Consider the following 23,780-nt stretch of genomic DNA (forward strand, 5'->3'; position numbering starts at 1 on the left):
CGTGTGTGGGAACATATTTAACGACGCACAGGCTTGGAATATATTTAACATTTTCGCATGGTTTATATTGATATAAAAGGCACAAGTTACTGTCCGAGATTGGGTAATCACATCCCCGAAACATACTTTCTTGCGACGTATATATTCGAAACGAATCCGCAATCGTTCTCCACGCTGCAAAATGAAGCCAACCTCTCACTGTGCCAGTATCAGGTCTAAACGAGGCGACAGTAGAATTAATTTGTGCTTGACGTATTTGGAGGTTAAACGGGTGATATGTTGCTACCTTCGCCGACGCCCGGAAGGAGCGAGCGGCGACGAAGCGCCCAGAACCACGTTCCCGGGTAGCTTTTGCAGGCGCTCGCGTACTCTACGAAGACGCAGCTGCTTTTTAAGTGACCTAAACGTACTATTTGCTATAGACGTAACCATAACATGTTTTTTAGGGCGCGGAAAGGCGAACAGAAGCAAAACAGAACCAGAACACTGCACGAGCCCCTATCAGCCATGCAGCGCAAATCCCGTCAACGCCGCGGAAAAGCGGAGGCAGGCGGCGCAGCGATCGCGAAGCTCGAGGCGTATAAAACATAATAAGCTGCGTGCATATTTTATGTTAACTCGTGTTAAGTGCCATCCACCGCACTACAGGATATTTTATTCACCCGACACTGTAAAAAAAAACCATCAATTTACGTGGAAACGGCAATGGAACATGTAATGTTCGTCGATATTACACCCCCTTTGCTGTTCCATCCAAGTAACAGGAACTGTACCGTAGCACTGCAAATTTTCTATTTACGTAACAACATCCGATATGTGTGGGGAACTACGCCTGGAGACGCACTTTACCCGAGTGTTTTTGACACAGGGGTCACACACACTGCGGCTGATCCGAGGTCTCAATAACGTCTCGCATTTTATCGGCCTTTATTTTTCCGCGGACGCCATCGCCACATGAGCCGCGCACGCAGTGCGGAACACGACACTTTATCGCGGCGCGGATGCCGGGAGCGGCGATCTGCTGGGGTTCCCGCCAACGTAGGTTCCCGCGTCGTCAGTGCGGTCTACACTCCGACCGTCATTTCAAGTGCCGAAGACTGCGTCTGGCAGCCCAGCTTTGTATGGATTTTGCGCCACACAAGATCGTTTTGCAAGGTATGTACCATTCAGCCATTCATAACTGAGGTATACGATGCGCTATCCGCTTCTTGTGCGTCGCTGATGCGGCGCCGAATTACCTTAAGCCTAACGTGGGTTCTGTTTTGCAAGTGCGATTAAAACGTATTTACACCGCATGCTTGAAGGCAGCCGTTTGGGGGGAGAAGAGTGAGCGAGAGTGAGGTGACATGGGGATGGTGAATGTACTGCGCAAGCGTTTGTTTGTTCGCGATGTGGGAGCGTGATATTCTACTGATAGCGTCGCGCCGGGCGAGCGAACGCTTACCTGCGGCACTTATTCAAAGTCTTGATAGCGGGACTCATCTGTTCAGTCTCGAACTCGCCGCGGGTAGTGCACGGGTATTCCGAGGATTCTCGAAACCATTGTGATATATGGGAAAAACGAATGCCGGATTGCTCCTCGGGGAGTCCGCGGCGAGTCGAAGGTTGATAATCGAAGAGGCGCAGTGTGGCATCAAACAGTAGTAGCCGGGCGGGCGAAGGCTTTTTTGCGGCAGTGATTTTGAGTTATAGATAGCGTCTTATATATTATAAGAAGTTTCTAGCACATGAAGCAGGGAGTTGATAACTCTAGTGGCGCTGTCAGTGCAATTTTTGGCTTTTGTGTAAAGTCGCTGCACGCCAGGAGTGTGCCGCGCAGAGCTTTCCCGCAAAGCGTTTGCGTCGTGCGGACAAACCAACTTACTTTACGTTGTTGTCCGAGGGCAAAAAAAAAAAACCAAAAATATAAGTGAGTGTTTCGCAAGGTCATTTCATTGCCTCCGGGATTGGACAAAAAAAAAAAAAAAGACATGGAGGACGGCCAGTTTCAATGCCGGACCGATCGTGGTAGAAATGTGTTCACCCGAAAGCGCAGAATAAAATTACATACATACCAGCTGCCCCAGGCACATGCAGTGGTTTATTCAGCGGTTGCGGCCTACGAATGTTCGCCGCGCGGATTGAAGTTGAAAACCGATCCTCGGGCTTTCGCGGGCGGCGGGAAGCGGAGCGCCGGGCAGTCGCCATCTGAGCACCCCACGAAGGTGTACCCCTTGTCATCGCCTCCTGTATTGCGATGCCCTTGTATAACATGGCTCGCAGTCGGATTAAATTGGTTGTTTTTAGTGTATAGGTTGTTTTTAGCGTACGTGAAGTGTATACGTTGTCCTCAACATCGTCATGGGCAAAACACGCTTGAATTGCTAATGCTTCCCGTTTACAAACCTATGAAGTTAGGAGGCGTGTACGTGCTTCTGACACCGGGAATTTCCGGCCTTTATTTAGCGCGCGACTGGTGTTGCACCTTTAAACACGGCGTGGAGCAGGGAATTTTCTGCGAGCAGGAAAGCGATTCTCCATTCATTTCATTTCAATTATTGCATACTGCAGACCTTCGCAGGTCCAAGCAGGTTGGCACGTATGGTACAAGTAAAAAGTACATATACAGGCACTAAAGTAAGGCAGAAATGGAAAAGGAAAAAGGAAAGAATTCGACACACAAGAACAGGTTTACAGACCCAAACAAAACACAGTTAACAAAAGAACCAAAGTGAATTCTTATACAGAGTCTTTTAGGAAGTTGTATTCTTGCACTGTTTGTGGAAAGAAAGAAAATTTTAATGTATCTGTGCACTCAAAATAAGGTGTTAGGGTTGATGCGATATTGGCCTTTGCGGTACATGCTTCTGATGTACATTGCAAAATTGACGCTCTATTGTTCCGCCGTGTGGCTATTGGCACCGCTGGCAGCAACCCAGCAGCAGCCCATGTGTATCTGTGTGAGGTAAAAAAAAAGTTCCTTGCAAACTAATTCACCACAGTGAAACCAGGAAGCAAAGCACGCTATAAGCCTTGAGCTATATATCGCCTAGCTCGCGTTCCGAGTAGATTTTCTAGAAAGTTGTGAGAAGGTGATATGACATAGTCAAATCACTACTTAACAAAATTAGCGGAGCGATTTTTTTTCGATTTAAGTTCCACCAAGAAAGCGTAGTATCTAAGTTTATGTCGGGCATACCGGAATCCATCGTGGTTGCTTCGATGGTGCACGGTAGTGCCTTGGTGCTACAAATGAAGTTTGACTACAGCTGCTTTTTTTGGTGTATTTTCTTCCATGTTTGCCTTTCAGTTAGTAGTGGGTCCAAAGGGCAAAGAAGGTTCTCATGGATGAAAGCCTAAAATCAGAGGAGGAGCAGGATCTACGTCTTCAGGAACACCTGTTCACAACATTCTATGCATCGGTGCGGCTTAATATCAACACAAATGGCACGAAGGCCAGCGATGTGCAAAAAGAGTGGCCCCTTCTATTTACGCAGCACCACTTCCTGGCACACTTCGAAAGGTAGTTCATGAATTGTGCATGCAGTAATTGTTTCTACACTCATTAATACCAATCCGATGGGACTGAGAAAACACATTTATTCAGAAAAGTTACGTCTAACCGAAGCTCATGATTGCCATTAGTATTACGTATATTACGTAAGCACCAAAGTAAAGCCACATTGCAGTGTGTGGTTAATGATTGAACAATATTCGAATTCGTTACAAAAAAAAAATGCTTTTTTGCACACGCTGTCCCAGCTAATGAGAATAAAATGGTAGAATTGTTGATAAAGATTTTGAAAGTTAGCAGTGGATGGCATACAAAGTGCTTCTAGTTACCTGATAGTTAACACTGTTAGGGCTGCTTCATCTCTCATCCAGCTGGTCATAAAATGTTGGGCTCTGGCTTGATAAGGCTTGTGAACCTTAAGTGTTGGTTTCATCTAATTGCAGTGGTGTATAGTACGACTTCAGAGCCTTTCTACACATTTTGTCAAAGCCTTCGTGCTGCTGTCAAACGACACTGGTGTCACAGACACTACTTGTTTTCTGTGAGCCCTGGTTGTTACCATCAGGCTTCTTGCACAAAACCTCGCTTGTTGGATGCTTGCAGTGTGAATCTTCATGCTTGTGTTAGTGTTTGTGGGCAATTGTGGCATTGCGATTTAAAATTTTTTGTAATGACGGAAAGATGACGAAAAATTAAGCACAATTCAGTTACACAATGACATGCCAGCCATTTTATGCTTCACATTAAAGAATAGCCATTTAACTGTCCATTTTACAATAATGCAAGCGCACAATCCTCCACCTCTATAGTTGCCCCGGCTGCCCATTAAATAAAGTTCTTGTTTATCCTGCTGGCTGCTGATGATCGTGCTGGCACTTTTTTGTTCGTTCTTTTTCCAGACTCACTGGCACGAGACTGCGGGGACTGTTCTCGGAATCGAGCGTGGAAGATCATGAGCTGCTTCATGCATTTTTCAGACACCATGTCAAAACGGAGGAATCACTCCAGTGGCTCCTTCAGACAGACAGGGCAGCACGAGAACAAAGTCGTCCACGGGCGCTGCTCATCGGTCTCTTTCCCCTGATGTGCCTGTTTTTCAAAGAGAAAATTGCGTCGCTCTTCTGTGTTGTGGAGGTAAATACTTCATCACCCTTATTGGCATGCACAGACCAAGCCACACCCTCACACATGCCACAAATTAGTAAAAATATGATTTCAGGTAGTACTAGGTATTTTTCCAAAACTCGTTCTTTGTACATTGTGAAGCCTGCCAAAAATGTACACAGTTGTTGTGATTCTAAGAAACAGGAGGAATCACATCAAGCAAAAAGCAATAATAAAGTAAAAAGTAATGCAGGAAAAGTGACGTCCTCAATTGGCTTCATTGTCTCTAGGTGCTTCTCAGTACTTGAAATCACGAACTTGGTTTTATTTCTTGTGCGTATCATAGCATCTTAAAAACTTGATGTGGATATGCACCGTGAACAGTGAGCAAGGCTGTTTGGTGCCGTCTGCTATGCGCGTAGGTATGGGTGTCAATCGATTATTATGGGTGGATGTCCATTTCCCCAAATGTTTTTATAGAATGGCAAGATTGTTCAACCTGCAGTCGAGCTTTGTGGGGGCACAAAACCACAGTCTGCTTCTCTTTCTCTTTGTTATGCTCTGTGGTTGTTGGCAGACTTGCAGCTCTTTCAAGGAATAAGGGGTAGAAAAAATCGGGAACATGACATTTGGTTCAGAATTTTTAAAGTTACGCAAATCAGTTTACATGTAGCAGAACTAGCAGTCATGCACTGTTTCTTACATCTTGTTACACTTTTTTTGCTAATTCTTTGGCTTCTTCGAGCTATTTTACTGTTACTTGTGCTATTTTGTTCCTTTTTATCAATTCACACAAACTGTTTGGTGGCATGTTTTTTCAGGAATTCGCTTATGCATGACATTGACAGGTGTTTTTTATGTGCAACAAAACTCCTTTTCCTTTTTGTGCTCATTTTTTTACGATGCAGCAAGCGTAGTGGTGAGAATGTAAATTCATTGTCTGGGATTCAGGTTAGAATTTTGGTAGGTTCACAGGTGAACTTAAAACCAGAAAAATGCTGTGAATACTTCTACAGCTCTTTCTGAGTTCATTCCACTCACAGAAAATTTTATTGAAGGGGCTAAATTTACCCTGTGTTGTGTCTAAGGAACATTGGACGTACCCTATCGCAGAGGCTAAGGGTACACTATTGATGTATTCTGGGGTACACTGTTCACACGTTTTCCTGGTTCATTGTGCAGTTCACAGTCTCAATTGATTTTTAACAAGCTTTCCAAACCAATTCTACTGGCTGAAATTTACGAAGCGCCTACAGTTCCGTTAAACTGGGAAATACTGCTGCTCGAACTCCCCGTACCATTGCCCAATAAGATGTCCAATAAGTTGTGCGCATATAATGCAGTTTGCCTGCTACAAAAGAGATGCAGCAAGCGTAATGTGTGTTGGTTAACCAAGGTTGACAATGGAAATGTAGATGTTTTCTCGTGCATACATTTACAACTTCTACGCCATATTTAAAACACTTTAAAATAATGCTGAAGGGGTTAAAAACTAGTCCGTGTTTCCGTTAGTGCTTGGCAATGGCGTGCTTGGTGCAGCGGAATTATGGACGGAAAGTATTCACATGGTCATGCTACGTGAACAGTGTATGCACAGAATCTGTATGTTGTGCACATGGCAGAAGTGAAATGAACTGACACCGAACGCTCAGGCTACCATTAACCGTAATATAATGCAGGCGTTATTTCTCAAACCGTATGCTGCGCAATTTTTATTTTGCACCGCAAGTGGAAAATTTGAGTCAGGTGCTATAAAAAGGTTGGGCAGCATCTTGTTATGAGAGCCGAGATGTGCTGGGATGATTGGTTATAAGTCATTTTTTCAGATTCTATATTGTTATCAGTAGACTGCACAGTAACAAGTGTTCAAGCTTATGCAATTGGAAGCACCTGTTTCCCCTGAAGTATATTTTTGTGACAAACTCTATGCTGCCACTGAAAGCTTGAGCCTGATTCCTGAACCAGCTTTGGTAGCTATGTAATAACATTGCAACCCCACAGGGCACCATGATGCATGAAGTTCAAGCCATTCTTGGCCGCAGAACATAGTGCCACCGTTAGATATGAACAACACTGGTACGGTGGCTGTGCCAGTCAGCTGTGATCTTTGGTGTGCTTTATTGCTGCACCATGCAAAGCATACTATAACATTCTACAGTAATTCCGCAACAGCGTGCTGGTAAACGAAGACAAATTCACTCGGTGCAATGCGCAAATGAGAAGTCACGTGAAGGCAACTTTGCATCATGCCCAGCAAGAGAAACGCACGCAGAGCGTCTCTTGTGCATCATACCACTTGGACAAGTCATTCAGGAGCTACATTGTTTGGTTCGAAAGCTAGTGATCATTTTTAAGTCGCCAAAACAGGTTGTTGTGTTTGCAAACACGGCATCTGACTGCACGATAGTTCTGTGCAGGGTGCCCCATGCAATTACACTTGTAGAGACGTGTACACCTGGATTACTAACTGGGCCACTTGGGTGTTATATGTTGGGCTTTAATCCCAATATGATGGTCCAAAAGTGATAACACAAACTTTAAGTTTGGGTATAGCAGAAACTCTGACGTCTGGAAAGTCTGGCGGGGTGGTCTGTACACCGAGTGCCGATTTTTAATTCATGACTTGGGTTATGCAGTATCAATAACAAGGGAGTCATTTCAGATAAGATCGAACAAAGCATGGCTGTCGACCTCTTCAATTCGCTTGAAATTTTTTACCTCATTCCCGCATGTATATAATGTGCGGATTCACAAATATTCTCGGTGGAAAAAATTGTGGCTGAATGAAAAAAAATTTGGAAAGCACCCGCGTGGACCCCGGCTGCTACCTGCCCCTGTGCCGTGGCCAAATTTAGTGACGTCTACCAAAAAATGTGCACATCAGGCGAGAATGGTAATTTTTATGCTTAATCTACGCCTGGTGTACATTTCGCCTCCAAAATATGGTTGGCTAGAAAAACATATTTTTCTAATAAACTTCCAAATCTTGCTCAGAAGCCATTTTGTTCTGTACTTTGGAAGCCAGTATTATCGTAAGTGCTGGAGCTATAGCGTTCAAATTGTATTGAGGGCTGCTCCTGGCCGTAATAAGCGCCGTAAATATTGTGTCTGTGCAAGCTACGGTTAAAAAGCAACTGACGCACGAGTTTAAAAAAAACGAAAACACTCCAAGTTCAGAGGCTTATCTAAAAAAAGGTTTCACTATTGTTGAAATGTATGTATGTACTTCAACGATAATTAAAAACATGTTGCATAATTTTGTTCTTGACGCGCTACAGCGCGACAAAAAAGCCTGGTCGGCCAGTTCTTCACAAGATTCTGAGACACGAAACAGTGAGAGCAACTTCCACCGAATGTGCTGACATTTTATCATTTTTTGTACCAAAGGCAAACGATTACTTATAGATAGTTTTTCGGAGAATTCAGAAGTGAAACTGAAATTTTATGTGAATTTTGGAATGAAAATAAAGCCTGCGAACTGCTAGACGTGTACTGCTTAAAGAAAAAATGAAGGAACTCGAGGTTCACACGCATTAAAAAAAACGCTTCTTCGAGTTTTATGAAGCTTTTCACAGATAGTTTCCTCTAAATTTACTTGCGTGAGCCAGTTTGGTCGCTAATTCAGTAATTGAACCAGTGTGTCCGGAGAAGGACCGAAGAGGGGCGCACTACCTGGAGGCGTTACCCGCACCGGGGTCGTGTGTGGCCGATGCCCGTTTTTAATACTCGCCATGTGTGCTGCCGACCGGACGGGCTTCCGTTGAACCTCTGTATTCTGGCGAACGAAAGTTACGTCCAGGCGAGTTAAAAAACAAGACTGCGTGCACCTTGTCAAATAGCTGATCTTATGAACCAAATGTAGCGCATCATGGCAGCAGTGCGCACAAGAAAAGAGCGTTGATAATGTAAGACAAAGAGTGACCGCGATTGGCAAAATCTAGAGGAAGCTCTAAAATTAGAGCCGAAGAACTTAAAAAAAGGTGCGCTGTATCCGCAGTGTGCAATGACGCACAATATTTGTGGGGCTCACAGAAGCAAGTTTAGAGGCAAATATCTGTGGAAAGCTTTATAAAACTGGAAGCGTTTTATCAAAAATACGCGTGAGCCTGGAGTTCCGTTTTTTCTTCAACCTACAAGTTTTTTCTCCAAACTGTACAAGTTTAGTGGTGCGCAGATTGTTTATTTTCGTCCCAAAATTTACACGAAAATTTCAGTTTCACTTCTGAATTCTCCGTGAGTAATCGTTTTCCTTTGGTGCAAAAAATTATAAAATAGCTGCACATTCCGTGGAAATTGCTCTCACTGTTTCGTGTCTCAGCACCTTGTGAAGACCTGGACGATATGAGGCTTTGTTCTTGCGCTGTAGGCGCGTCAGGAAGAAAATGATGCAACATGTTTTTAATGATCATTGAAGAGAATTTCAGCAAAATCGAAGAAGTGTTTTTTTGAATAAGCCCCTGAACTTGGAGTGTTATCGTTTTTTCTTCTATGTTGCGCGCCAGTTGCTTTTTAACTGTAGCTTGCACAGACGCTATATCTACGGGCCTTATCTGTGCTTGCCAGGAGCAGCCCTCACTAAAATTTGAAGGCTCTAGCTCCCTTACTTACGATAATACTGGCTCACAAAGTACAGAACAAAATGAGCTCTGAGCAAGATTTGTCATTTTGTTAGAAATATGTTTTTCTAGCCAACGATATTGTGGGGGGAAATGTACACCAGGTGTACATTAAGAAAAAATTCCCCCGCATTTCCCCGAGGGGGAGAATGTGAAAGTGCGAATACACGGTTGTCGGCCCGCTTGCGGCGCTTGCGCTCGGCCCCCGCAGCCCACCGCCTCGCCGCCTTCTCTTCCATCTCTTCCATCGGGTTTGTAGTATCACGTGTACACCACGCAGTTATCAAGCCGCTATAACGCCGCTGAGTCGCCAACGCACGCCGCTGACGACGTAGTTTGAATGCGTTAAAGATATAAGGCGCGTCAACACTGATATCACCGTCGCGTCCGTGGCTTGATCGGTAGAGCGTCGCGCTGCGGCCGCAAAGTCCGCGGATCGAAACCTGGCGCCGGATGCTGTTTTTCTTTATAGAGGAGCACTGCGGACGCCGCCGACGCCGCCGCCGCCGGCGGTGGATGGTTTGGGGTCGCTTATAAAGTGTATTCACACTTAATAAAAATTACCATTCCCGCCTGATGAGTATATTTTTTGGTAGGCGTCGCTGATGAGTATATTTTTTGGTAGGCGTCGCTGAATTTGGCTGCGGCGCAGGGGTAGGTAGCGGCCGGGGTCCACGCGGTGCGTTCCAATTTTTTTTTGTCGGCCAAACTTATTTCCACCAAAAATATTTATGAATCCGCACATTACATGTATACGGTAACGAGGTAAACAAATTTCAAGCGAATTGAAGAGGTCGAACAGACATGCTTTGTTCGATCTTATCTGAAATGACCCAAGACACATTCAGGCACATTCACATCTGGTCTTCACATCTGGTATTTCGGTCCTGCAGGACCACAACGAGATAGATAATACCCTTCTTTAACCTCCACCCCGGTTCAGTATAGGGGCAAATGGGTAGCTTTAGGACAATTAAAATCATTCAGTTTGCATGTTGGCATTTACTGAATCTGCACTTTTAGTGAGGATACAAACATGTATGTCCGCAGAAACTGGTTATGGGCTAAAAAATTGTGCAACATAATATTACGTCTTATCTTTCAGGAAACTTGCAGGCATGAACCCAGAAGAGGGCACCCGGCAGTCATCTCAAAAAATCTCTACCGTTCACCCAAAGTCCGGACCGCTCTCGAAAAATTGGAGACATTCCGGAGCAAGTGGTTCGATTGTGCAGCCCTGTTTTGAAGTCCTCAACTTTAAGTTTTGCACAACCGTTTTATTTTTTTACTTCGTTCATTCCTTTGGTTTCGTAATGTCTATTTTTTAGTAGTCTTGTACCATGTAGCACATGTAGTCGAAATAAACGTTCCAGCCTTACAGAAGTGTTTTAATTCACTCATGGTGAGACCACAGTTGTGGCGCAGCGCCGTGAGGACACTCTTGTCGGCAACGTTTGGCAGTTTTTGCTTCCTCTTAGTGTAAATGTAACGTGTGCCTTAAGCCAGTTTTTGTTTTTTTGCTTGAATTTTCACTGTAAACGTTTTTTGTTCAGTAGCAGCAATGGGCTTTGGGTTATTCATGCTATTTTATTTTATTTTTTATGTCAGTTTGTACCGATGATTAAAAAATAGCAGGAATGAAAATTCAATGCGGATTATCTTCATGTCAGAAACTTTGAAAACATCTATACAAATGCAGCATTCAGCCTATCTTGTAGGCTGAATGTAGCTTGTAGCCTATCTTCCAACTTAAGCCGATTCCAGGAGAGCATGAAAATTTGGTACTTGACAGAGTGCGCGATATTGACTTTCTATGAACTGTTAAGGTGATAAATGTACTGTGTGCTACAATAGAGCTTTTGTAACGTAACACACACTTGCAGCATACGTACAGCCAGAGAACTTGCTAGGATACTATGCGTTTTTATTCAGTCTGAATAGTTTTGCATTCAGGAGCTTTAAGAAAAGGCTCAAGACTGTTTTGTTGCTGCTTTTGTTGCTACAATTTCACTGACGCAATCGTCTTGAGCTTGCAGCTTTTTTAAAGCTTCCTTAATGCAAAACAATTCAGATTGAATAAAAGTGCTTTGAATTCCAGCATATTCTCTGGCTGCACGCACGCTGCAAGTGTGTGTTACGTTACAAAAGCTCTATTGTAGAACACAATACGTTTACCATTTTAACAGTTTACGGTAAGAGTGCATGTTTACTTCATTACCACACATGTGCCATAAAAAGACATTGCAACACAATTCCTGCATTTAGAAAGAATAGGAAATGTTCTGTAAACATGTTGTACGGTACATTTCCTGTAGGTATGTTGTATAGAACATTCTCTGTTCGCTATGAATATGGGTGATGTTCCGTAGCCTAGCTACACGGGACTTGTACTGCTTCCCATTTGTACGGAACATTTCCTGTATTCAGGTAATATGGAATTTGTTCCATAATCTAGAACCACGGAACACGTCCCATCACCTGATGCTACAGAACATGTGCCATAATTTTGTAGTACGGCACATGTTGTGGCAACAAGGTTAGCATGAACATGTCCCGTAAATTGATGGGTATTTTTTTAACAGTGGAGGCCATTCTATTCTACTTAATGCTTTCCCGACTTAGAAGCCGCGTGAGAATGACTTAAGTGTCCCGGGAAAAATATCACATTAATTCATGTAGCGTAAACCCCTACAGGGTTGTTTTCAATCTCGTTAAACGTATTTTGAAGACACTAAACCTAGCTCACTCGGCCATAAGTGAAGGTCTCATTATTGCTAGGCGAGCATCACTTGAGCTTTACTCGGCACAGTATGAGAAAAAAAGTGGCGAGCCAGGCCAGAACCTCTCATCAAGGTTTCTAATTGTCTGCGTGGAGCTGAAAACCACTCGTTTAAATCCCCCCATTTGCTCTGAATGGTAGTCTGCGGCAGCCTGACGCCCCTATTGCTTATTAAAGGAGCCATGAAGACAAAATACAAGTTGGGTTTATTAGAAAGACTGCTTAGTCCCGATAACAATGATACCAATATAATCGCAATCTTCGAACAAATAACGGAGATATTAAAGAAAACGTGTGAAGCAGTCGCGACCCCCTAGCTAATTTCCCGCAACTTTTCTATGACGTCATGGAGCCTTGTTTGTGTGATTGGCGGCCGACTAACTGACCTGTCGCGACGACACATGACTGGACGTCTGTAATGGGGCCTCTAGTTCCATTTGACCGCATCACTTGAATGATAACGTGCAGTTTACGCACTGAAAATTATGTTTTGTTGTTGGCCCGTATGACGTCATTCTTGCTCATAACACGTCACTGTGGCGCAAAATTTGACAGTTTTTAAATACTTCTTGCTTTTTTTTTTGTGGCTGTAATGGAGCTGAGTGAGATGCTGAATCCTAGTTATTTCAAAATAAACGAGAGCGAGAGAGAGAGAGAGAAGTTGTATTTTCTCCTTTAAGGCCCGACTCCAGTTATACCGTTACGTTTAGAAGTCTAACGGCGTCAACCGCGTGTCCACAGATTGATGTACAATGAGTCTGCGTTGATTGGCACTTCGTTAGGCTCTACGCCAAGGTCGCAAACGTTAAGGCTGAATCTATAGGCTGAATCTATAGGACATCTACTCAGGTAGATTGGCCCGTGACAGCGACAGCTGCCGTCAGAAGCTCGCGGTCGGTTCACCAATGCTCATTGGCAACGAAGTCAACATACCCGCCCACGATTTCATAACTCAAGAAGTCATGCTCACGCGCTCTCACATTATAGAAAAAAGGTTTTTAAGTGCGGCGCACTTTAGGGGCTCGCCTTGTCGTCGTAGCTCGCTCGCTGAGCCCAAGTATACCTCACGTGTTTCGTCGTCGCGGCGTAACCCAGAGGCTTCGAGAGCCAAGCGGTTTATATAGTCATAAGCGTTGGAAACTCGTGAACCGCTGGCGCCTGTCATACATCTCCCCGGTGTTTAGCGCAAAAAAAAAACTGCTGGTACATTTGAGGCAAGATATACGTAATTAACCGCATGCAGCTCCCGCGTTCATTTAGTTAGTAACGCTCGTTGGGTTGGTTTTTACGATTGTAAGCGAAAAAAAGAGGCAGTACAACGCCGACACGTGCGGGAGGAAAAGCAAGCACTAAAAGAACAGAACTCCCGCTGGCGCAGTTTCACGCAGGGGGCGCGCAAGCACTGCGAAGGCGGGAAATTTGAATAGCACTGGGTGGTAGCAGTGAGCGGATAACGACGCTACGGCCCATTATGGCGAATCACTGCTCTGCACGTCCGACAGCTTTCACATTGAGTGGAACGGCTTTAATTTTTTGTATTCTATTTTATTGGGCCTGCATGTCGAAGAGCGCAGTTCTCTTTTTATGTAGCGAAAGTATACAGCTGCGATGAGGAAACTGAGCAGCAGAGAGGCGACAAAAGGTAAAGTTACGAGGCTAAGTGGTTTACAATCGCTTTTGGCGCTACGACTTTATCATTCGGATTGTGCGGGGAACTTGTTTTTCCCCTCGTACCGCATTTACTCCAGTTAACTAGCGTTCCTCCCACACAGTGTGACCTGAAAAGGCACGAGTGGCGCATTCTTTATCCTTAAACGTGCAACTTCCTCGATCTGGTTTCCAGTACGGACTAAGGACATCGGATCGCGCAAATGTACTGTGAAATACGGGCAGCGCATCCACAAGACGTGAAAACGCAATATTCATTTGATTTCCCTTGTCAGGCAGCACCGCAATAACTAACGGCGCTGTCACAGCACATTAGAGGCGATACACGCACCCTTGAAGGGTTAACCAACTTCGCTCTTCAAAACGGCCTGTGCGAACGTGTAAAGTAGCCGGCCAACTCCTAGCTCTTCAAGTGTTTATGCATGTGACAGTACCCGTGTGAACCTTGCGGAAACTATCCCACAAAACGACCAATGCCTATGTGAACGCTCAAACCGCGCTTGAAACAAACACGAACAAAGCTCGACTACGCCTTGTAACCATTATTTGCGGGGCAGTCGAACCTCGTTATAGCGAAGTAGTATCGGGACAGTAAATTAGTTCATTATATCCGATACTCGTTGTAACCGCAGAGGTAAAAATCGGCTCTAATAAATCGGCAATCTGGCTGGCGCCACAATCCTAGATAAAAAACGCATTGTTCTAGGCTTCGAACCCACTATAAACGAGGTAATCCTTATATGTGTCCTTGTGGCATTTCAAACTGAACAGACCGGAACGCGGAACGTGAGATCGTTAAATTCCAACAGAACAAAGTTCGTTCGGCAAAACAGGCGTGCGTTCTTAAGTTACTTGAAGGAGGATGTTGCCTTCGCCTGGTGGCTTTTCACAGTCTGAGCGGAATGAAGTTTTTCACAGTGTCCACGCAATGATGGGCCTTTTCTACTTGTGCAGTTTGTCAAGCTACTAAGAAATGGTTGTTTTGTCCCACTTGTTTTTTAAATTTTGCTTTTAACATGCTAGCTGTCGAGATTTGAGCCTCACGGAAACCAAATATTTCTTCGTTATAGCCGTTATCGCGAGGCTCTCGAGGTTTTAGTTTTTTGATAAAAAGGATTGTTGTCATTGAAATGAAGCATGGCGAAACAAAATTTGTATTTAGTTCGCTATATCCAATAATTCGCTATATCAGTGTTCGTTGTAACGAGGTTCAACTGTACGTCTTTACGTCTTTTCATCACCATTTCCACCTCATCCAAACCAGGAAATCAGGTATTTTCTCCAAATAAAGGTCATTCATTCATTCATTCATTCATTCATTCATTCATTCTTCTCATAAATGCCCGTTCAACCTCGCTAATTCCGGCATCGCGGACACCGATTCGGGTAGGCCGCGCTTGTGGGCGCTGCCGTTTCCGTCAATGGTGAGGGCCTACGTCCGCCGAACGAACGTCGATTCTTTTTACCGCGTCGAATCGCTCGGTCGGTCAGCCTCTCAAACGCCGGTAGTCGGGGCGTAATAGCGATAATGTGGCCGCCCACGCCGCGGTGAACGAAAGCGGGTCCACCCGCTCCCGTTCCCGCTCCATTGAATCGACGACGCCGACGACCCATCCGCCACTCGTTCCAACCGCGCGTGGGCTGACCAACCACGGCGTGGGGTGTGTTTGATCTCGAAAACAGGAAGCTGGTCGGCGGGGCGATTTAAGGGCCGACGTGAAAGTGCGGTTTTGTTATCGGCGGAACACTTGTGTACACCGGTCGTCCGTACACCTTCAAGTGGCTGTTATTACATGTGCGCGGAAGCGGCTGTGAGTTTATGGTCGTGGGTATTGATCTATTGTATACGCCGCTCCTTGAAGCTGGCCGATCGACGAGTTTAGACGGCAGGTGCTTACGCTTTTGTGAGCCGCGTGTTCACAGAAAGCGCCCTTTAAGTCCCTCGGCCGCGTTCGTTGATTGTTGGGGAAGCCGGGCGCTGTCTGCGACCCAGATAGCGGTTGTACCAACAAGCGTCCGCTTGTGGGAGTGTATAAGTGGCGTCCATTCACGGAACGCACCTCAGAACGTTCTGCGATAAATTGCTATTCGAGTTTCATATTCCCGGATAGCTATGGTTCATTGAAATTAAACGTCAATTTAGTGCTGCTCCTTGAATAGACTTTCCAGGTGAATCTCTTTCAGCTTCGCTGTAGACGAGTTTAATAATCAGTTATAAACACTTCAGCGCTAAACACGCAAACTACCGTGTTCGGCGACTTGGTAATTTCATTCTGTTACTTGCACGCCGCGCTAAACTGGCCCCAACTACCGCATGCATTCGATTATAATGCTGTCATGATTATGAGGCCAGGGTGCAGTTTGGAGACTAAAAAAAATCCCCACACGCACGCACGCACGCACGCACGCACACACAGACAGACAGACAGACGCACAGACACTCTCTCTCTCTCTCTCTCTCTCTCTCTCTCTCTCTCTCTCTCTCTCTCTCTCTCTCTCTCTCTCTCTCTCTCTCTCTCTCTCTCTCTCTCTCTCTCTCTCTCTCTCTCTCTCTCTCTCTCAGACAGACACAGAGAGACATACAGACACACACACACACTGAGCTTCGAATATAAGGCGGGGTATGACTTTGAGGCTACGGATTTTGGAAAAAAACTTCGCCTTATATTCGAATAAATACAGTAGTTGTTGCCCTACGTCCCCTCCTGTTTCTTGTGATAAAACAATACCGTACCACTAAAGCACGTGGTAGGACAGTTGCCCGCCAAAACTCTACGAACTTTTTCATTGGTCCGATCCGACGGGCGACGTCTACGATCTCGGCAATCAGGAGCGTCAGGTCGACAATCGATGCTGACACATAGCACATTTATAATTCATGAACAGTACGACGTACACACTTACGAACCTCCCGCTGTCTGCCGCTGACTCCTTTGTCTCAAGTCCGTCGAAGAAGTGACGCATTTTAAACGGCGCCAGTTATGAATCAGTCATCAAATGAGGCGTGAAACATCCCGAAGCCAATGATCGGGCGCTTTTTCATGTATAGGAGGCGTTGCATTCCCGGCGTCGTATACCACGCACCAAACCGTTTAAATTTAGTTTTTTTTTTCGCCCCCGCAGAACATTCTCTTGCATCAACTGAATTTTTGGCAGCACTTGAAAAGGACTAACCTGTGCCTTCTTTATTAACCCTGAATATGTATTTCTGACGCACCTTCGTGCTTTCGATGTGCCTGTGCATGTATTCGCACGGTATTTGAATTTTATGCGCGTGAACACGGAGAATCGCGCATATCTTAATATGCGAACATTTGTATGCTCTTTTGTTGTCTTGTTATGTTTTCTTTTTTATCTGTTCATTCTGCACCGTCTACCTTGCTGGTGAGCCAAACTGTTTTCTTTTTTTGACATGGACGAATATCTGTGTACCGGTTCCTGAACTCATATTTTGTCTACTCCCCACTCATGCAATAGCGCCATAGAGGCTGCAGTTTCTTTGAATTAATTTAGTAATTATTAATAAATTATAAATAAATATTATTTCGCGCTGCTAATATTGGGGGTGAAAACTTGCCTTGTGCACAGTTTCAAGTCTTGCACGTTGCACGACTAAGTTCCAGATCGGTGGAAACTATCCCATACAAATGCATGGGGAGCAAGATTTCACAGCGAATTACACAAAAAATATTCAGAATCCTGGAAAGTTCTTTCAGAGTTTTCATCTTAATTCATCTTGACTTCTAGCTTTATTCCAAATATCACTTTACTGAAGTGGTTTTCCTGAGAGGTTCCTGAGAGGTCGGAATTTTGAGCGAGAAAACTGGGTATGAATGAAAGAATAAAGTTCACTCCAGCCGTTGCATTCGGCCCTGCGGTTTGTTTGTTTGATTCATTGTAGGGTTTAACGCGCCGACGCAGCGCGGGCGATGAGGCGCGCCGTAGTGGAGGTCTACGGATTAATTTTGACCACCTGGGGATCTTTAACGTGCGCCGAAATCTCGTACACACGGGCGTTTTTGCTTTTCCCCTCCATCAGAAAAGCGGCCGCCGCGGCCGGGAATCAAACCCGCCACCTCGGGCTCAGCAGCGCAGCGCCTTAGCCACCGAGCCACCGCGGCGGGTTATGCGGCTTGTTACCCGCGGTCCGAACACGAGCGCAGAGATGTTCGGGCGGGAACTGCAGGGGCGTGAAGCGTGCAGGTTGAGACCCCTTCACTAGACCGAGACGAGACACGCGTGCATTAGCTCCCCGGTCTATGACTGGCGACGTCTCGGACGAGTAGGCGTGCGCATTTCGCGGAGCTCGTTAGCGCGGATGACAGCCGGCATGGTAACGTGTGTATCATCGTCGCGCGGATGTGGTGTGGCGACCAGTTTCTGCTCTGTGGATTCTGCACCTCTATAAGCGGAGTGATTTAGTAACGGTTACCCGTGCAGTAAACACTTGTTATAACGAAATCACTTTGCAGTTAAATCTGCATGTAACGAAACTCCATGTAACGGATTCCTGGATCTGGCGAAGCGTATCAATTCCCCATTGCCAGCCCCGTGAAGACCCATATGTGTTTGAGACCTTTATGTAACGAAGGCGTTGCGACGGTAAACCTTGATGCAACGAATTCTCCACGCTGATGAGCCATTGTTTTTTGCAATTTTTCTAGAAAATCGGCTCGAGAAATGCACTAATTTAGCGAATTTCGTCCGCGCCGCAAACTACAGTGCGTTTTCACGTGGAGTGCGGCGTCGTTTAAGTGCTAGGCCTACCTGTCTGCGTGTAGTCACCCGTCTTCACTGCTATCTGCGGCGTCGATTCGTCGGTGCACGTGGTGAAGCCTGAAACCGTGGCCAGAAAGCGAAAAGTTTGGTGTTTCCAAGACAAGCTCGCGATTTTAAATGCCGGCTCCGCCGGCGAAGAAGAACGTCCGCCCGGTGTACGGTATATTAGCTAGTACCCTCTCACGAATTTTGAGCGCGGAAAAAAGCATCAAGTTCGTGAAAAAGTGCCCATTTAGCATGCATTTGGTCCTTGAAACGCATTAAGGTACCGAAAAGTGTCCGAAGGCGAAAGTGTATACTTAAGTTACGTTTGTGAATACGTGGGCGAGCGACATTGTTTCTTTGGAGAGCCGTGCTGTGAATAAGCTATATTAAGAACGCAGCAGGTGCAAATCACGCCGTTTTTCACTCTGAAAGAAATTCTGGAGTGGTGAGTTCACCGTCACTGATGTGTAGCATTTTGGTTTTGTTTCTGCTTCATTCCCGCGTGCCTTAATTCAAAACCTGCATGTAACGAAAAATTGCGAAATTGTCGACTTCGTTATATGCAGGTTTAGCCGTATTCTAATTGTCGCTTAGGGGAAGTTTTTCACGGTCGCCACTGTAGTGTGTACACACAAATCACCGCGATTTTAACAAAATTACACTGCTGGAAGCAGTGTAATTTATAGTTGCACTTTCGTACTTGCATATCATGCATGTTTGCGAGACGTCTGTACAGCGTGGACGCGCCACTGGATCCATTGAATAGTCGAATCCTTTAGTTGGTGATATCTTCTCGTGGGTTTCCCTCCCGATGTTGGTCCAAGAACTATAGGAGATGTGAATGTACATGCAATCACGGACAAATGGAACGCGAACACGGAAATACGAACCACAACACACAAATAGCGCGATTGCATTTCATGCAAGTCAAATTGTCACGTGGATTTATTACAGTGACAAAGTTTGGAAATGTGTCTTTCCAAAGATACCACTAGCGGGCCGTTATTCGATCTCCACGATCCATATTATTTGATTGTGCGTGTTATGGTTTAAATTTTTGTGTTCCCATTTCACTTGTCCATGATTGTACAGCAAAGAAATAGTTGAAACATCTTAAAATGGCCCCCATCAATGTTGGCGAATCACCGGCTTCGCAGACGGCGCCGTTACAATTGTCAGTTTTTTTTATCATGACACTTTTCGGATGAAGTGCAGGAATGAACTTTGACTTTTTCATCCAAATACATGCACGAAATAGCCAGAATGTAATACTGCACAGTTTTCGATAAGAAAGCGAGAACAGCAAACACTGTCGGTCAGAAAACATTGTAAACAATGCTGTCAATGCGCTAGCTGCAACCAAATTTGCGATGATAAGCACCTATCCTTAATCGCCATTTTTTCTATTTCATATCAACGCGTACGCACACGTTCTGATGAAATTTATGGCCTATCGTCAAAGTATTATGAATAGAAAATACCACGAAAAGATTTTGCTCGTGTTATGTTGTGACTAAGGGACAAAAATACATTAAGCGTAACTCTGACCAAGGGCTGTACTGTAAATGTCATGTTTTGGGATAAAAAATTGTAACAAGCTTATTGTCACGTAGCCAAGGACAACGCGGGTGTCTTCAATGAACAGAGTTTATCGGAGCGAACTTGTGCACCGCTAACAACGCTAAGATTACGCAAGCGACGAACGAGCAGTCAACAAAGTGACGTGCGCAGGCGAGTGTCGGCGGATCAAATGCCGCGACATTTACCTTGCGAGCATTTATCTTTCGGCGTTAATCCTTCGAGAACCGTGGAATCATATCGAGTATATTGGCAATCAAAGACGAACATTCTATTCAAGGCACGATAGGCGATACTCTTCCTATATAGCCCGAGCGGCATCCAAAAGAAAGAAGTGAAGCGCGTGTTGCTGTCTAACTTTGATAAGACAGCTGGGCGTGGCCAGACGCCGGCAACAAAATACACAAGTAAACAAAGATACTGATTTTGCGAATAATTCGGAGGTTTTCAACCATTTCGTCACAGAAAACATTTTTTTCGTTGAAAGCTATAGGCGCCGAATATCACCTATCCTTCCAGATGTGTTCATGGTGTAGCACAGCGCAAAAAGAAAATATGCAAAAGAAAGGGACGCAGGACGAGCACTTTCTTTTGTATATAGTCTTTTGCGCTGTGCTACACCATGAACCCGTACCAACTTGCCCAATTAGCCACTTCACTTCCAGATGTGATTTCAGGACGTCCTTAGCGAACATTTTTTGAGCTCTTCTCCGTCGTGTGGCGTCAGCATAGTTCCTGAAGAGGCCCGATTAATTGACTCCGGGGACGGCCAAGCTCATCGGTGATTGGACCTACTAAGCCGTCCATAATTATAGAGGGCTTTAGCGGTGTGGTTGATCCCTGCCTTTTGTGCCGCGGGCTGACGTCCTTCCGATAGACAGGCCAGGTGCTATTCCCTGCTGGGGTTAATTAACATTGTCCAAGGCCAGGTGGTGCGGGCAGTGGCCAGCGGGAAAGAGGGGAAGGGGGAAGTCGAAGGGGTTTGGTGCCCCGCTGCGACACAGAGCAATTCTCACATGTGAACGAAGAGAAACGCGGTCTCCTGGTTCACCGCTCTCAGTTGCGTTCATCTATTCCACTTCATTTGCGAAAGGGGACTACGACGAACTTGGAATAGAGTTGAGCGTGCAATCCTCCGCGGGAGTTGATTCTGCGGAAAGAAAGGCAGGGTTCATGTTATTGGCTACCAGATAATCACAGCTGCGAAGTTTTTCTTTTCGAATTTTACCTACCACAGGTGCCCAACATTTGAGCACCTTTCGCAAAGTGCATGAAAAACGTTAGCGTGATGTCGGTCTGATAATGTGATAGGTTATTTTTGTGTGACACGTACTGCCCTGTGTATGGTGGGTGTCGTCCAACCCACGTCGTCGGTCGCGTGTGTTGTGCTTCGCCACCAATCTGAGTCTCTCGGCTGCTTCGTGTCAGCTTCATTTGATGCTTTCACCTCTAAACAAGTATTAATCTCACGTAGATAATCTACTCACGCAATGAACCTGCCGCTGGGGAATGAAGGTATTGATTGTATCGCCAAAATACTTATTAGTTATGGTAAACATACATAAGGTAGCGCAACGGTTCGCTTGGGGCATATCTGATTTCCGACATCTTCGCCTCAGCCTGCTCATTTCGTTGACTAGAGGTGGTGTTCTCGAGTTGAGAATTTTTTTTTTTTAATTCACCATCTTCCACGCAAGCTTTTCTTTTAGGGGCGAGGCTTCTTAAGGCCGAGGCTTGTCCGCCGTCCATGCTCACGGCACAGCACCGTGTAAATCGAGACATGTGTGAACAAACGGTTCACAAAAGGTTAACAAGAACAAAATAAGAAGTTCACAAAAGGTCAGAGAGAGAGAGAGAGAGAGAGAGAGAGAGAGAGAGAGAGAGAGAGAGAGAGAGAGAGAGAGAGAGAGAGAGAGAGCACCGGAGAGAGAGCGTTGGATTGTAAGTCGTTTTAGCAGCAGTAAGCACTCTCACGGGTGATTTACGGTAAGAACGATCCCCAGTGCTTTGCCCACACGTCATGATTCACTTCGTGGCCATGCGTGAATTTTCTTTTTTCAGTCGCTCTCAATTTTGTCACAACCTTCGGGTACTCAAATGTCCCACTTAACAGCGCGACGCAGACGAAAAAGGTAACTGCCAGTCGCACAAGAAGCTTCAAAGCAAGGCAACAAATTCACGGAAAGTTCCCGAAGTCGGAATAGCATCTCTGGCGCACAGCTCGAGAGCGCAGAACATACCGCACCCGCGTCGCGACATCCAAACCTTTTCGAGAACTTCCTTCTAGAATAGTTGGCACGCTTTTGCCCCGCAGCAGTCACGCATATTTAGCGTTCGTAATGAGGGCGTGTGGCATTTAGGATCGCAAAGCATTCCTTATCTCGCGTTTTATTACTCCACTATACGCGCAGCTGTTCGCATTTTCTTGGCACAGAATGAGAGGGCGGCCATCGTCTTCGCAACGTCCCCAAGACGCTTGTGCTTGCCAGATGCGGAAGCCAAGACACGACATACGATCCATCTCAGGTGGGCGTAGCGTGTGTACACCGAAGGTACTTAGAGCGCTTCTCGAAACCCACAGCTGGCTTCGCTTTCCTGGGGACGTCTTCAACCTGTTAGAATCGTGGCTGCGCAGCCATGATTCTTCGTATCGTAACTGCGCGATCGGTTACAGCTTCGCCAAGGCCAGAGGAGTTCGCAAATAATCGCCTCGATAAGGAGAGGCGGCGAAACTGTGAAAGAGATGCGGGTTTCCGGACTGCGTGCTCGAGTGGCAATTTTGCTAGTCGGCGAGAAATTAATAGGCCGCCATACAAGCCGTCGCATCGAATTGTATTTACACCCTATAGTTTTCAGGAGAAACTGGACGTCGTTACCTTATGTCCTTTAATTATGAGCACGAATGGGTACACTAGTATTATTAATATTGATGCGGTTGGTCGGGAAAGGCAGCAGCTTTAGGCGTGAGAGAGAGAGAGAGAGAGAGAGAGAGAGAGAGAGAGAGAGAGAGAGAGAGAGAGAGAGAGAGAGAGAGAGAGAGAGAGAGGAGAGAGAGAGAGAGATGAGAGAGAGAGGAGATCATCTCCGTTGGCAAAAACGCGAAGGCGCCAAGCATACTTACACACTGCATGCTTCGCCCCTCCCAGGTTTCGCGTTAGTGGAGATGGCCCGGGATTTTTTTTAATGAATCAAACTTGTATTCTGTCTTCATGCACCCCCCTTTAACCGTTCTAACGTTACGTAGGTGTGCGCCGTGAGTCAACGTTCACGTCTTTCTACATATCTGTACTAGGAGCGGAGAGGCGAGCTCACAAATTCTGTGTGCACCCCAGAACGCACCTCAGTTGAGCCACCGGGGAGGCGCTTTTCCACGCACCGCCACCCGGCTGTGCGCCCGCAACCTACCGCCACGCCTCGGGCAGGGGCCATCGTTCGGGACGCAGTCCACGAGTACGTGTGTTTGCGGAGCAGGCAGGGTGCGGCGAAGGGAACGATGCCGCATTCCTTAACCGTCGCAAGTGGTCCCAGCCCGGGCAAACACCTCGTAGGTGAGAAAGCCTCGCGGCGTAGAAGCAGTACGCAGCCTGCTGCAAGCTTCTTCATTCTTAATAAGTGCGACGAGGAAGAACGATCACTTGAGTACGACCGGACTTTCAAATAATTACGTGGCGAAGCAAACTGGGCCGTGGATACGTGTGTCGGGGCTTTGGTCTTATCGGGTGGCGGTCGTCCGTGGACTCGGAGCCCGCCGCGGGCGCTGCGCGTTTTCTTCCTGGAA

At 45.8% G+C, this 23,780-nt stretch overlaps 1 protein-coding gene and 1 long non-coding RNA gene across 2 annotated transcripts in view; both read left to right on the plus strand.

Annotated features, from left to right (window-relative positions):
- The window catches only part of Hil (peptidase hillarin), a 118,621-nt gene that overhangs the window by 11,545 nt on the left and 83,296 nt on the right, over positions 1-23,780 (plus strand). The window lies entirely within an intron of this gene.
- On the plus strand, positions 461-10,777 carry LOC144163212 (uncharacterized). Its single transcript, XR_013320868.1, has 4 exons — positions 461-1,155; positions 3,290-3,502; positions 4,393-4,627; positions 10,319-10,777. It is a non-coding gene; the product is annotated as an uncharacterized LOC144163212 (long non-coding RNA).

Source organism: Haemaphysalis longicornis, unplaced genomic scaffold (genome assembly GCF_048455015.1).
Source record: "Haemaphysalis longicornis isolate Haplotype H1 unplaced genomic scaffold, Haemaphysalis longicornis Haplotype H1 scaffold_12, whole genome shotgun sequence".
NCBI classification, from domain to species: domain Eukaryota; kingdom Metazoa; phylum Arthropoda; class Arachnida; order Ixodida; family Ixodidae; genus Haemaphysalis; species Haemaphysalis longicornis.